The sequence below is a fragment of the Dama dama genome, chromosome 29 (genome assembly GCF_033118175.1).
Source record: "Dama dama isolate Ldn47 chromosome 29, ASM3311817v1, whole genome shotgun sequence".
Classification (NCBI taxonomy): Eukaryota; Metazoa; Chordata; class Mammalia; order Artiodactyla; family Cervidae; genus Dama; species Dama dama.
In genome coordinates, this window is record NC_083709.1 from 47,360,392 (window position 1) to 47,374,494 (window position 14,103).

A 14,103-nucleotide genomic window follows, 5' to 3' on the forward strand; every position below is an offset into this window, starting at 1 on the left:
TTGGAAAACTCAGCAGTGGCCACAGGACTGGAAAAGGTCAGTTTTCATTCCAGTCCCAAAGAAAGGCAATCCCAAAGAATACTCAAACTACCACAGAATTGCACTCATCTCACACGCTAGTAAAGTAATGCTCAAAATTCTCCAAGCCAGGCTTCAGCAAGACGTGAACTATGAACTTCCAGATGTTCAAGCTGGTTTTAGAAAAGGCAGAGGAACCAGAGATCAAATTGCTAACATCCGCTGTATCATCAAAAAAGCAAGAGAGCTCCAGAAAAACATCTATTTCTGCTTTATTGACTGCCAAAGCCTTTGACTGTGTGGATCACAATAAACTGTGGAAAATTCTGAAAGAGATGGGAATACCAGACCACCTGACCTGCTTCTTGAGAAACCTGTATGCAAGTCAGGAAGCAACAGTTAGAACTTGACATGGAACAACAGACTGGTTCCAAATAGGTAAAGGAGTACATCAAGGCTGTATATTGTCACCCTGCTTATTTAACTTATATGCAGAGTACATCATGAGAAACGCTGGGCTGGAAGAAGCACAAGCTGGAATCAAGATTGCCGGGAGAAGTATAAAAAACCTCAGATATGCAGATGACACCACCCTTATGGCAGAAAGTGAAGAGGAACTAAAAAGCCTCTTGATGAAAGTGAAAGAGGAGAGTGAAAAAGTTGGCTTAAAGCTCAACATTCAGAAAACTAAGATCATGGCATCTGGTCCCATCATTTCATGGGAAATAGATGGTGAAACAGTGTCAGACTTTATTTTTTTTGGGCTCCAAAATCACTGGAGGTGGTGATTGCAGCCATGAAATTAAAAGACGCCTACTCCTTGGAAGGAAAGTTATGACCAAACTAGATAGCATATTAAAAAGCACAGACATTACTTTGCCAACAAAGGTCCGTCTAGTCAAAGCTATGGTTTTTTTCAGTGGTCATGTATGGATGTGAGAGTTGGACTGTTAAGAAGGCTGAGCGCCAAAGAATTGATGCTTTTGAACTGTGGTGTTGGAGAAGACTCTTGAGAGTCCCTTGGACTGCAAGGAGATCCAATCAGTCCATCCTAAAGGAGATCAATCCCGGGTGTTCATTGGAAGGATTGACGCTGAAGCTGAATCTCCAATACTTTGGCCACCTCATGCGAAGAGTTGACTCATTGGAAAAGACCCTGATGCTGGGAGGGATTGGGGGCAGGAGGAGAAGGGGACGACAGAGGATGAGATGGCTGTATGGCATCACCGACTTGATGGACATGAGTTTGGGTAAACTCCGGGAGTTGGTGATGGACAGGGAGGCCTGGCGTGCTGTGATTCATGGGGTCACCAAGAGTCGGACACAACTGAGAGACTGAACTGAACTGAACTGAAGACATTACACAGAATCCATGGGTTAGCAGAAAATAAAGATACCTCCTCCTATAAAACATCACTCCTATCACTACTGTTTAGTTTTCTTTTCTCAATCACTTCACTCTACTTTCTCTGTAACTTAATAATTTTGTGAGTTTTCTGGGCCATAGCCACAGTAACGTTGTGGTCATTCCATTGTACCTACACTACTGATCAAAGGAAAATTTGATTTGATATTAAAGCATCTTAATAATGTGGTTAAATACTCTGAATTTCAGTTTTACCTATGAAATATATAAATGAATCGGAAAATGATAAATGACATAGTTCTCAATTTTAATTTTCACTCCTAACTGGTTACATACCTCCAACATCTATAATTCATCTTTAACTACACCTTTATTTCCCCCTTTTTCTTTCCCTTGGTGCCTTCTCTTCCTAAGGTTTTGAGCCTGTTCTCCTTTATCTCTACATCATGAGAATTAGCCAAAGGGAAAGCCAGTGTTTCCCTCCTCACAGGGGCAACTGGTGCTAAGATAGCACCTTCTTTCAGGTAATCTTGCTTTATCGACATTTCTGTCCTCTCAGTTCTCTTTGAGACCTAAGATTTATCACAGTGACCTATGTCTTTACCTGAAAAAAAAAAATGCTTTTAAGTCACCTATGTCTTTTTTGACTATTGTTGAGATTATTTGAATTGAATGACTATGAGGTGCTTTAAAGTCTACAGAATCAGTCTTATCAGACTTAGGCAAATGCCATATATTTTAAATGACTGTTATTAATAATTGATCAGACTTGAACCCATTGTTACAGACTGAATTCTCTTCCCCCAAAAGTTATGTTTAAATCCTAATCTCCTGTACCTGTGACATATGGAAATAGGGTCTTTGTTTGTAATTAGGTGAAGAGGAGGTCATTAGGGTGGACCCTAATCCAACAGATCAGAGTCCTTAAGAGTATAGAAGACAGGGACAACACAGAAAAACAACCATGTGGAAGGGAGGCAGAGACTGGAGTGATACATTCACAGCAAGGAATACTTGGGGCTGCCAGAGACTAAAAGAGGCAAGGAAGAAATCTTTCCTAGAGGCTTCAGCGAGAGGATGGCACTCCTAACACCTTGATTTTCCAAAGCTGTGAAATAATAGATTTCTATTTGTTTTAAGTCTCCGGTTTGTGACATTTTTGTTTCAACAGTCAAAGAAACTAATATACCATGCTACATTTCTCAAACTGAAACTGAGGAAAACCAGGAAAATAACTTTCTTCTTTCATCCACACCTAGTACTGTCTCCCACTGAACACTGATATAACCATTCATTTGGAGAAAAAAAAAATGCTATTTCTTTGGTTTCTCTTTTTGTATAATGGTGTTTTTGTTTGTTGGAGTTTTGTTTTGGTTTAATTTGGATTTTTTTTCCACTGTCACTATAGCTCACCAGGCACCTCTGTCCATGGAATTCTCCAGGCAAGAATACTGGAGCAGGTTGCCATTCCCTTCTCCAGGGTATCTTCCCTATCCAGGGATCAAACCCAGGTCTCCTGTAGCGCAGATTCTTTACCATCTGAGCCACCAGGGAAGCCCATGAGGTAAAACAGAGAAGACAACAGGTTCCTGATGGTAATAAGTAATGTCAGAGTGTGTGCAATATACCAGTCGTTCTTCAAAGGCTTTATACATAGTAAATCATTTGAGCCTCACAACAACTACAGATGGCTACTTCTGTTATCTTCATTTCAAAAGAAATAAATTGAGACACAAGAGGCTAACTTTCCCAGGGTCTTCCAGAAATTCTGCAGAAACAGGACCAAATCTCAGAGAACCTGGCTTCAGAGCCTCATACCAACCCCACTTTTCTGTCTCTTGTATATGTAATCAAGCAAAAAAATAACATTTTCTTTATTCTTTGTGCATTATACCGGGGTCTATCAGACACAACCCCTACCTACTGGACGTTAAATATGCTGACAGAAGATGACTCAAAAATTCTTAAGCTTTGTATTACCATATAAGGAAATCATCTAATGTTATTTATATACAGTGTATAACAAAGGCTTCTTACCCAGGGATAAATTATTATTTGCTGGAACAGCTGCCAGATATTCCTATATTGTAGAGTAGTAGTTCTCAAAATGTGATCCTTGGACCAGCAGTAACAGTACTAACGGAATTTGTTAGAAATGTAAATTCTTGAGCCCCAATTCAGATCTCATGTATCAAACTCTGGAGGTGAGTCACTTGTGTTCTAAACAAGTATTCCATGATTCTGAGGCACACTAAAGTTTAAGAACCACTATTATATGAGTTCAGGTTTTTGAGCATAAGCCACCACATTCTCCTTGCTTAGACCTACAAGAAACTTTTCTCCACTCAGCAAAACAAAACGAAACACCAAACAAACCACGGTTGCATAGAATCCAAGTAATGGGTTAAGTGAAAAATAAAAAAGTAAGCCAGAGAGCTTGGGCTGACAATAATAACAAACAAGTCATGCACAGAAGGCAGGAAAGACAAAAGATGTGTGAAGCCCAGGTACAGTACCTGACTTGAGGGATGAATAAAAAGAAGAAATCTTTATTTCGAGTTTATGTAGTATGTGGAAGGAAATAAGAGATAGATGGCAAAGAGAATGTCAAAGCATTTTGCTTTATGTTATATATTGGTTACAATTTCATTCCCTTAAAAAAAAACTCAAATTTTCTCTCTAATTACTCTTGATTATCAATTTGCATTTGTTTGAATACAGTTACTTTATAATGCCTAGACCATATAGGAACCCCTCATTTTATTAAGATTACATTGTTATAATGCAATGAATTTAAATTGAATAGCATTGAGTATACAACAGAAATCAAATTCTAAAATCAGAAAGGGTTGGTGCTGAAGAACCTTATCATAATCACCATAAAGATCATTGATGAGATACAATCATCAAGCACAGATACCATATTCTACAAAGGTTGCAAAAAAATACAATGCAGTCCAAGCAATGTACCTATTCTTTGGCTGGTGGGGTAGGTGTTGGAAGAATCAATGGAATAAGCATTCAAAGTCACCCCTGCAGACTATAAAGGCAGGAAACAAATCTGTTTCTTTCCCCATCACATGTCCAGTATCAATCAAAGTTTGACATGAAATAGGTGCTAAACAAATACTGTCATATAAGTGGTCAATGAAAAAGAACAAAAGTAGGTAAAAAATGAGGGTTCTGTATCAATAATATGCTAGGCTATCAGGAAAAAAGTTACCACTTCAACTGCCTGGGTAGAGTTCTGGATATGGAATTAATTCCCTCACCTTAAGGGAAGAAGATGAGGTGTAGAAGTGTAGCCTGGAGAAAATGACTGAGTATCAGGAGACATGATGAGTGATAACTGAGTTAAGCATAGGATGGTGTTGTTCAAGATTGCCCTCCAGCCCAGACATCCAGCACCTGTGTCACAGTCAGGAAGAGAATGGAGGGAAAGAATTTAATCAAGAACACTCAAATAAAATACTGATATATCCAGGGCCTCTGTAAGAAACTGACAGCTCAAGACAGAGCTTTTTGTGGCTCAGTTATAGAGCATAACCATGGAGAGGTATCCCACTGGAAGACTTTGGTCTGAAGTTGTAGAAGTCAGAGTTGCTGCTTTAGGGAAGTCAAAATGGATCATTACAAGAGCTATAACAGTAACTGCAGCTGCAGTCAGGAATCAGGGCCGTGACTTTTCCTAGGCCCCTTCCCCACATTCCTATTTCCACGTATCATGCTCCATATCACATCCTTCAGATGAGATGTAATTGAAATCCCAATGTATCCCAGCCTCCAGCACTCCCTACACCAATACTCTGATTTGGTTTTCTCCATGACACTCATTGGGCTTCCCTGGTGGCTCAGTGATAAAGAATCAGCCCACAGTGCAGGAGTCACAGAAGATGCAGATTGAATCCCTGGGTTGCAAAGATCCCTGGAGGAAGGTATGGCAATCCACTCCAGTATTCTTGCTTGGAGAATCCCACGAATAGAGGAGCCTGGCAGGCTACAGTTGACTTAGCATGCATGCACACATGACACTCATTACCATTTCACATATATTTCATTTATTTGTTTGTCTGTCTTCCCTCAGTTATAAAGTCAGTTCTTTGTCTGTTATATTCATACTGTATGCCTAGCACCTTGGACAGTGCATGATAAATGGTATGTGCCAATAAATATCTATTCAATGAATGAATTCTTCATGATTTTTGTTATACATTCTATTAGGAAAGAATTCTTTCTATTTTGCACACAAGAAATGAAACTCAGCAAAAGTAACTGGTCCCAAGTAACATAACTACTAACTATTAAAGTCGCTATTTGAAGTTAGCTCTGTCTCTCCACAAAGATGTTCTCTTAAAGATATCATTTGAGCTTTACAAATGGGTAGTATTGGAACAACTTTAATAACTTATGTCTTTTAAAAATTTGCATTATGTTCTGTAGCTATAATCTATATTCTTAGTCCAAATATTCAATATTCTTCAGTCATTCTGCTATAGTTTCTTTATCTCTCAGCTCATCCTTTATTAGTTTCTTCTAAAAAGGCTCAGGAGAACTAGTCTCTAATTAGAGCATGTTCAAAATGTTTTCTTTTTATTTCCCATCCACTTAAATTTTTTTGATATGTTAAGCATGAGAAGCTTATTAGATATGTAAGAGGAGAAATCAGAGAAGCAGTTTTGTTAAAGTAGAAAAGAGAAAGATGGAAAGTGCTGGAAGGGGAAGTAGGGCAAAGAGAATAATTGTTTAATTAATTGAACAATTGTGAAAATAACTGTGTATGTAATCCAATGGAATGGTCCAGATGAAAGGTAACAATTTATGTTGAAGGAAGGAAAAGGGGAATTGCTAGAGCAATGTTCTTGAATAGGAAGAGAAGACAGAATCTAGATCGTAAATGAAAAGTATGGCCTTACATGAGAGCACAGAGCATTCATCCAGGATGTATAAGTTTAGGTCTTATGAGAAGTAGGTGCCAGGATAAAATTAGATGTGCCAGAGATTTACCGGGAGAAAATCTGTGAAGGGTTAAGACAAAAGAGATCAGAAGTAGATACAAAGTGCCTTCAGACCATTATGCAAGCATGAGACTTGGGGAAAAACAGAAGAAATAAAAGAGGATTGGGTAGTACCTCAAAGGGTTAAACAGAGTTATCATATGGAGCAACAATTCTACGCCTAGGTATAAACACCAGAGAAATGAAAACAAATATCCTTTCAAAAACTTGTACAGAATGCTCACAGAAATACTGTTTATAATTGACAAAAAGTTGAAACAACCTGAATGGCTATTAGCTGATGAATAAATAAAATGTGGGGAATAAATAAAATGTGGTGTGCCCAGACAATGAAATATTTTCAGCAATAAAAAAGGAAGTACTGATACATGCTACAATATAGATGAGCCTTGAAAACACGCTAAGTCAGTCACAAATGACCACAAAGTATATGACTGCTCTTACATGAATTATCCAGGAGAGTCAGATCTATAAAGACAAGAAATCAATTAATGGTTATCTAAGGCTGTGGGGGATGGGAGATTTGGAGAGTGACAGCTAAAGGGTATGGGTTTCTTTAGGGAGTAATGAAAATGTTCTAACATTGATTGAAGTGATGGTTGTATAACTGTGAATATAATGAAAAGGAATGAATTATACACTGTAAATAGGTGAAGTGTATGGTATGTGAAGTATATCTCCATAAATATTTTTCAAATGAGAAAGAAAAACAGAAGATTAGGTAGGAAGACTCAAACCTGCAGTACCACTCAGAAAGTCTTAACTGGTTCAATAGGGAGTCTTCAAGCAGGATTGCCTATTTGAGGAACTGCATGTGGAGCAAAAATGACCCATTTCTGGTACTCACACCATGCTCAGTCACTGGCTGGGGGAAGCCCAAGGGGCAATAGGGAGGGCCCTTGGTGTAAATTGCAGTGAAACTAAAGTAAATCAACCAGAGGCCATAAACCAACTACATACCTCCCAGGAGATTCCCTTCAGTAAAGCAACTCCAAACGGTAAAAGAAAGCAGGTTACATGGAAACAACACTGACAGATGAGTGTTCTGCTCATGAACTGATTCTATTTTTTTTTTTTTTTTTTCTGTGTATAGAATGCAAGATCATCAACTGACAGTGAATTTGGGTGGGAGAGGGTAAAGACTTTGAAGTCTGAAGATAACAGAGAAGGCACAAAGAAGTCACCTAGAATAACATAAGGTGAAAAGATCAAGGAGATGTAGTTTGATAACCAGGCTGTGAAAGAGCCCACTAGACATCAAGAATTTGAAATTGGGCTCTGCAGCACAGTTGTGGGTTTTTTCCCAACCACATTCAGCTGCATGAGACAAAGCTCAGAATAGAGAAAGCTTAATTAAAGCAATGTTGGAGCTTTCCTGGATGAGTAAGAGGAAGTGAAAAAGAGACAAGGGAGTTGAGGGTGTATGCAAATCACTGATTATAACAGTTGATCATGGAATTTTAATTCAGTAAACAAAAGAGTGAAAATATGAGGTAGGTGGGGACAACAGAAAAAAAAATTAATGGTTTTTCCAGTAAAGGACTGTTTGAAGGATGCTTGGAGTTAGGGTACTTGAGAGAGTGACCTAGAAACAGAGGAGGTGGAACTATCGAAGGTAGCAGAGTTGTAGAGAAGCTTCTGCTGTCAGCTTGCCAGCTTCACTTGTATTATAGTCATCCCTCAGTAACCAAGGATGACTGGTTCCAGGACACCCCTAGAATACCAGAATCTGTGGATGCTCAAGTCTTTTATATAAAATGGCACAGTATTTGGATATAACCTATGCACATCTCCCCACCTACTTTAAGTCACCAGCGTTACTTATAATAACTTAATACCATCTAAAGCCTGGCGAGCTGCAGTTCAGGGGTCACAAAGAGTCAGACACAACTTTGTGACTGAACAACAACAAAAAATGTAAATGTAAATACTATGTAAATAGTTGTCTGCATATGACAAATTCACATTTTGCTTCTTGGAACTTTCTGCAATTTTTTTTTCCTAATATCATTAATCTGAGGTTGGTTGAATCCATGAAGTCAGAACCAAAGGATATGGAGGGACAACTGTACTCCACACAGGTTTTGCCTATTAAATCAAGGTGGCCCTCGTGCTTTGGAGAACTGTCTTCTGCTGACTTAGTCTGAGTTTGGCAGCCATGAGGATTTTTCTCTCACACAGCCCTTCCTCATATCCTGTGCCTTGTGATTAGAGGAATACTTCTGAGATATTGAGGGTTTGGTTCTGGACCACAGCAATAAAGCAAGTCACATGGATTTTTTGACTTCCCCACACATATAAAAGTTATGCTTAAACTATATGGTAGTCTACTGTGCAATAGCATTATGTCTAAAAAAGTGTACATATATTAATTAAAAAATACTTTATTGGGACTTCCTAGTGGTCCAGTGGCTAAGACTCTGTACTCCCAATGCAGGGAACAAGGGTTTAATCCCTGGTCAGGGAACTAGGTCACACATGCCGCAACTAAGAGTTCACATGCTGCAACTGAAGATCCCGCATGCCAAAATGAAGATCAAAGATCCCATGTGTTGCAACTAAGACCCAGTGCAGCCAAATAAATTAATATTAAAAATATTTTATTGCTTAAAAAATGCTAAGCATCATCTTAGCCTTCAGCAAGTCATAATATTTCTGTTAGTTGAGGGTCTTGCCTCGATGTTGATGGCTGCTGACTGATCAGGGTGATGGTCGCTGAAGGATGGCATGGCTATGTCAATTTATTAACACAAGCAGTAATGAAGCTTGCCACAGTAATTGACTCTTCATTTCACAGATTTCTCTGTAGCCTGCATTGATGTTTGATAGCATTTTACCCACAGTAAAACTTCTTTCAAAATTGGAGTTGACCCGCTCAAATCCTGTTGCTGCTCTATCAACAAAGTTTATAGAGTATTCTAAAGGCTTTGCTGTCATTTCAACGATCTCCATAGCATCTTCACCAGGAGTAGCTTCCATCTCAAGAAACCACTTTCCTTGCTCACCCATAAGAAACCATCCCTCATCTGTAAAATTTTTATCATGAGATTGAAGTAGTTCAGTCACATCCTCGGGCTCCACTTCTGATTCTAGTTCCCTGGCTTCTTCCACCACATCTGCAGTTCCTTCCTCCACTGAAGTCTTGAAACCTTCAAAGTCATCCATGACGATTGGAATCAACTTCTTCCAAACTCCTACTAATGTTGATATTTTGATCTCTTCCCATGAAACTTGAATGTTCTTAATGACATTTAGAATGGTCAATTCCTAGAAGGTGTTCAAGTGACTTGGCCCAGATCCATCAAGGAGAAGCTATAACCTTACAAAATGTATTTCTTAAATAATATGGCTTGAGGTCAAAATGACTCTTTGATCCATGGGTTTCAGAATTCATGCTGTGGTAAAAGGCATGAAAACAACATTAAATTCACTGCACATCAGAGCTCCTGGTGTGACCAGCAGTAATATTTTGAAAGGAATCTTTTTTGTCTGAGCAGTAGGTCTCCACAGAGGACTTGAAGTATTCAGTAACCCATGTTGTGAACAGATGTGCTGTCACTTAGACTTTGTAGTTCCGTTTATACAGCACAGAGTAGATTTAGTGTAGTGCTTACAGGTCCTAGGATTTCTGAAATGACCACCGGCTCCAAATTAAAGTCACAATTACATTAATCCCTAAAAAGAGAATCAGCCTGTCCTAACCTTTGAAGCAGGCACTGACTTCTCCTCTCTAGCGATGAAAATCCTAGATGCCATCTTCTTCTAATGTAAGGCTGTTTCATCTACATTGAAAATCTGTTGTTTAGTGTAGCCAACTTCATCTTAGATAGATTTGGATAACTTGCTGCAGCTACATCAACATTTGCTGCTTCACCTCGCACTTTAGCACAACTTTTTTTTTCTGAATTTCTGCAGATGATTCAAGTTGATAATAAAATTAAATAAAATACAAATTTTTATTTACATAAATAAATATTTAGCATAAATAAATAAATAATAAAAATAAACTATACAAAAAAGATCTTCATGACCCAGATAACCAAGATGGTGTGATCACTCACCTAGAGTCAGACATCCTGGAATGCAAAGTCAAGTGGGCCTTAGGAAGCATCACCACAAAAGCAAAGCTAGTGGAGGTGTTGGAATTCCAGTTCAGCTATTTCAAATCCTAAAACATGATGCTGTTAAAGTGCTCCACTCAATATGCCAGCAAACTTGAAAAACTCAGCAGTGGCTACAGGACTGGAAAAGGTCAGTTTCCATTCCAATCCCAAAGAAAGGCAATGCCAAAGAATGTTCAGACTACCACACAATTGCATTCATCTCACATGCTAGCAAAGTAATAGAAAACTATTTTGAAAACCACTGATGATCTGGAAATTAATCAACACAATTTTAAGGACTTCTATAGATCAAAGAAAAATATTACAAGGGACATTAAAAAATACCTTAATGACTGAAAATTAAAATTACATATCAAAATTTGTGGGGTACAGTGAATTCAGTGACTAGAAAGAAATTTAAACCATCAACTGCTTATATTAGGGGGGGAAATATCTCAAATCAATAATAGATGCTTTTTACTTCATGATAAAAGAAAAAAAGAGCAAATTAAAGTCACAGCAAATAAAAGGTGAAAAGTAATAAAGACTCGCAAACAATGAAATTAAAAACAGAAAAACAATAAGAGAAAATAAATAAACACAAAAGTTGGTTATTTTAAAAATCAATAAAGCTTATAGACCTGTAGATAAACTGGACAAAAAAGAAGTAACAGAAGGCAAAAACTACCAATATTTTCATCAAAAATGAGACATCACTACATATCACATAGTTAAAAGAGTATTAAGAGAATATTATGAATAGCAGAATGCCAATATTTTGATAACTTAGATGAAACAGAAAAGTTCCTTGAAAGGCACTAACTACCAAAAGTCACTCAATAAGGAGTAAATAAACTGAATATTCCCATGTCTATATGAAATTTAACCTGGAGTTTAAGAATCTTTCCACAAGGAAAACAAACAAAAACTAATAGTGAGGATGGCAGCCTGCAATCCTGGCACAGGTTGCTAGAGTCAGAGGGAGCAACACAAACCTTATTCTCAAAACATTGTGGTTTTGGGTCTTGACCTCTCTTGTGGCTCCATTAAGGACCTACACAAAGGCTTCCCTTTGTTTCATCCTGCTCAGAGCCTTCTCAGGGCTGGGGCCACTTCCTGGGCAGCTTTTGCTGAAAGCATTTAAAGGCAAAGGTGTTAGATACAGTGGCCTTGAGAAAGAGACAACACTTGGGACAAGAAATAGACTGCGAGTCATGAAAAGAAAGAGACTAGGAAAGGAGATACATGCAGGAATAGGGACTGTAAAGGCCCCCATGTACACCAGAGAACCAAGAAGGCCATGAACACACACAGGGCAAGACACAGGCTCAGAAAAAGCCCAAGAAGATCCAAAGCTTTCACATTTAGCCTGCCTGCAAATTCTGTGCAAGCAAAACTTAAAGGCTAAAGCAAGGATATAAACTGCTTGACAAGGCATTGAAGGAGTGCCCCCAACACAGAGCCAATCTACAAAGACCGGAAGAAGCCTTTCTCCTTCTTTATTTCTTTTGTTGATTCCAGGCACTTAAGGTTATTCTATCAAACACAACCAATGACTAGGTAACAGAACACAGATTTCAGTGGCCATACATGACAAAGAATATACACTTGAGAAAAAGTTTTTTAAAAGTCACTTCATAAGCAAATAACAACAACCCAAGACAAAGAACAACAACAGACCCTGAAGAGGCTGTAGAATTGTATTTCTATAGTCGCCACATTATAAAATTCAGAAGGTCTCATTAAAAAAAAAATCAGGCATGAAAGAAATAAGTCAGTGTGGCTCATTTAAGGAAATAAAGAAATTAATAAAAAACTGTCCAGAAACAGTCAAGGCATTGTTCTTACTAGACAAAGACTTTAAATCAACATCTTACTATGCTAAATTGAAGTTGATAAAAAGAAACCAGAAGAAAGATTTCTCACCAAATAAGACTATCAATAAAAAGGTAGAAACCTAAAAGAGAAACTCTGTTAGTCAGTCTGGGCTGCTATAAAAAGTATCATAGACTGAGTGGCTTATAAACAACAGAAATTTATTCTCAATGTTCTGGAGGTTAGAAGTCTGAAATCAGGGTGCCAGCATGATCAGGTTCTGGTGAGAAATCTCTTCCAGGTAGCAGACTGCCAGCTTCTCACTCTATCCTCAACATGGCAGAAAGACAGTGAGCAAGCTGTCTGGCCTCTGCTAAAAAGGGCACTAACCCCATTCACAGGGCTCCACTCCCATGACATAATTACCTACGAGAGGCACCTCTTCTGAATACCATCACATTGAGGATTCCATTAAAACATATGAATTTTTGAAGAATATAAACATTCAATTCATAGCAGAAATAAAAATTAAAATTCTGGAACTAAAAACAGTAATGAAAAATTCATTAGAAGTTTCAACAGCAGATTTGAACTGGGAGAAGAGAGAATTAGTGACTTTGAATAGGTTGTTTGAAATTATCCAGTCTTAGGAACAGAAAGAAAAAGGATGGAAGAAAAGTACAGAAACCTAAGGGATCTTTGTGGGCATCAAATGCACACAAAACAGGAGCCCCAGAATCAGAGAAAAGTGCAAAAAGAATATTTTAAAAATATTCTTAACGGCTATAATGGCTGAATATAATGGCTGAAAACCTTCTAAACTTAACAAAAGATGTGAATCTACACATGCAAGAAGCTCAATGACTGCAAGTGAGATAAACTTAAAGAGATCCATACAGAAACATATTAGAGTCAAACTGTTGAAAGCCAAAAATAAAGGGTGAATCTTGCAAACAGCAAGAGAGAAGCAACTCATTATGTACAAGGAATCCACAAGTTTAACATCTTATTTCCATCGAAAACCATGAAGCCATGAGGCAGAGGATGAGATACTAAAAGTGCTGAAAGGAAAAAAAAAAAAAACACCAAAACAAGAATTCTCTATTTAGCAGTACTATTCTCCAAAAGTGAAAGAGAAACTTCCAGGAGCTAGGAAATCATCATTCTATCTTAACAAGTAGAAAGCTGAACAAACAAAAGACCAACAACTCTTCTTTGACCCATCGGACTAGTGAATTCACAAAGCAAACTGTCACCCAAAAAACTGGAGCAACAGAGAGGCAGATACAGGCAATTAAAGCATCCTACAGTGGAAACTCTCAAATAGAAACTATCAAGGGAACCACCGTCAGGTTAGAACCTAAACTGTAACTGACAAACTGCTGGCGGTTTGGTGTGAACAAGCCTGAGAGATAAAAAAAATCAGTCAGAGAGTCACCACATTTTGTTAAGTTTTACCTCCAAGAGCTTAACTTGGTTCTCACAGTGAATATTGGAGAAAAGTCCCCTCTAGCCCTAGCAGGTGGAAAGTAACCATTTTCAAATATGGTACAGCCTTCTACTGGTTCTTAACAAGGCCTACCCTCAAGAGAAACTATTTTACCCTAGCCTAAACTAATGGGCTTTAGTTTTAGCCTAACTGACCTGAGGAAGGGAAATACTTGATTCCAATCCATTGCAGTCTTCCATGTGGGGGGAGGGAAATACCCAGTTCTAGATCACTCTAGCCATCCTGTCTCACCTAATACAACAGGAAGTAGGGAGGGAGACAGAGGTTCACAGTTCA